Source organism: Bremia lactucae, linkage group LG9, assembly GCF_004359215.1.
Source record: "Bremia lactucae strain SF5 linkage group LG9, whole genome shotgun sequence".
NCBI lineage: Eukaryota > Oomycota > Peronosporomycetes > Peronosporales > Peronosporaceae > Bremia > Bremia lactucae.
Window position 1 is genome coordinate 965,139 of NC_090618.1, and position 2,414 is coordinate 967,552.

Sequence of the window (2,414 nt, forward strand, 5' to 3'; positions counted from 1 at the left end):
GCTCATGAAGAGCGTCGCGGGCAGCGATCTCCTCCGGCGTCTTCGCTGGGACACCAGAGATCCAGATGCCAAGCTATGACCCGCTATCTCTTTGAGACGCTCGTCCGCACTAAGCGGAGTGAATCTATATTCACTGTGAGCTTTAGCATTCGCTATCTCGGCAGCTCGACGACGAGCTCTTTTCTATATGTGGATTATCTGCTCTTGCTCTTCATCGAGCGGATTCGTAATGATTGGACTCAGGGTCCCGTGTCCTGCTTAATGCAGTTAAGACATCAGCGGCACCACGTTCTGGGAGCGGATTCGGGGTCCGCCGACGTTCATCCGGAGGAGAAGTCGTGAGCGAACGCCTTTTTTTTCCTCCTCCTCTTATTGAGAGTGACTTTCAAAGTCCACCATTCCTCATCGTCGAGGAAGGTACTCAGAGTCTGTGCCTCACGCTTGATTGTCATTAGACAAATGAATAAAATACACATCTGAACGGTTAGCTGTTTAGGTTCCAACCTCCTAGAGGAAATGAAGTGAATGTTGCCACTCGGTGTCAACAGTCTGATGGGAGAGTGAAATGGGGCACACATCGGTTGGAGCACCGTTGTTGTGGTTAATTTACTTATGGGTAAAATACCCTTTTATCTAATTATAAAGTGTTGGTTACTTTAATTCCATTTATTATGGGTAACAAATATGGTCGCCGCCAGATATAAATCTGGCGGCCAAAGTCTATTTTAAATTAGCTAGGTTTTTTTTTTCAGATTTAAATGGTTAATAAAGTGCAATTCCCCTTTTGATTTTAAGTCGTTTAGTGCCTTCCTAAGGCTTGCGCATTGATCTTTAAGAGATAGAAGTCTTTCTCAGGTATATCTTTTTGGTGTAACGGGGTGTATCATTACATGAAATTAACACTTAAAGGTTGTTTATTAATATCTAAAAGGTAGGTAATATTTGGAGGATATTACTTTATATAGTAATATTCAGAGTTCTTATCCATAAATAGGTATAGACCATTATACCTATTTATTCCGCAGACTAATCAGCTGTAGGAGTAATCAAAGAGAGAGTTACAGATAAGATAGAGATAAGAATTCATTTACATGTTTGGTATTAGATTATAATTAAGTTAGCATTTACAAAGATAGAACAAGAGACACTTAATTATATTTAATAGAGTTTTCCTTTTACCCTCTTAAGCTATTGCTTTAAGAGAAGTCTTCCTCTGCACGTTTAGTGTACGTCACTTAACGTAGGGCACCGCTCGCAACTGAAGCAGTGCGAAGTGGACTTGTACTGAAACAGTACAAGTCATAGTGCCCCGTTACACCTGGTAGCACTTTGTAGTCCGTCCAAGGACCACAGTTCCCACATCTAACATGGACATGTTAGATGATAGTGGGAATACGCATCACGTTTCCCCTAAAGCTACTCCTTTCTTATTGATATAGAGAGGAGTGCGGTTGAGCGAATGAGTTCGACCGTAGGAAACGTTGCAATTTTGGCAATGCTGTTCAATTTAGACAGATGTGCCCTCCATTCAACTGTCGCCAAGTTCATACAACATGAGCTTGACGAGATGAAGGAAAAAGTAGCCTTGCTGAATCAGCAAGGCTCTCAACAGGCGGAACTGTTGAGGTTACATCAGGTACAGACTCCTGTACCTGGGATGACGCAAACGCGTCGTCCCGAAACTTTAAAGATTGACATCTCTAAGTATAGGGGAGTCGAAGAAGACTCCCTTTTGAGATGGTTTGTCGAGTTAGACGCTGCCATAAGAGCACGTCACATTATCGACGAGCAAATGCAAATCGCATTCGCTCAATCAAATCTGACAGGTCGTGCTAAAACTTGGGCATTGGGTCTCACGTTGCGCGACCCATTCGTCTTTGGGTCGCTAGAGGCTTTTAAATCCCGACTCAAACAGACGTTTGAACCACCAAGGGCTCAGTTCAGAGCTTCTGAAACTCAAGCAAGGCAAGCGTGATGAGCACGCATTTGCCCAGCACATACGACTCTTAGCGAGTTGTATTACAAATAACCCAGTTCATGAACACACGTTGATTACGGTTTTCATGCAAGGTCTTACGGATGGACCCGTAAAGACCCACATGTTTTGCTTGGAACTGGATACGTTTGAAGAAGCAATATCCGTTGCGGAACAGGAGGGCTTTAGCTTTAGACAGGCTCAAACTAGTTCGTCTTTGAATCGTCCTCCAAGACGACACGAACTGGGAGGTCCAGAACCTACGGACATCTCTTATGTTGAAAGCGAGAAACCTCGTTTTTCGAACATCAAGGGATTGCAGAGATGCAATCGCTGTCAAAAGTTAGGACACTACGCTCATGAGTGCAGTGCCCCACGTCCAGTACCGAGAGGTACTGAACGTAAATATGGACCGAATGCCAAAAAGGGCAACGGTCGC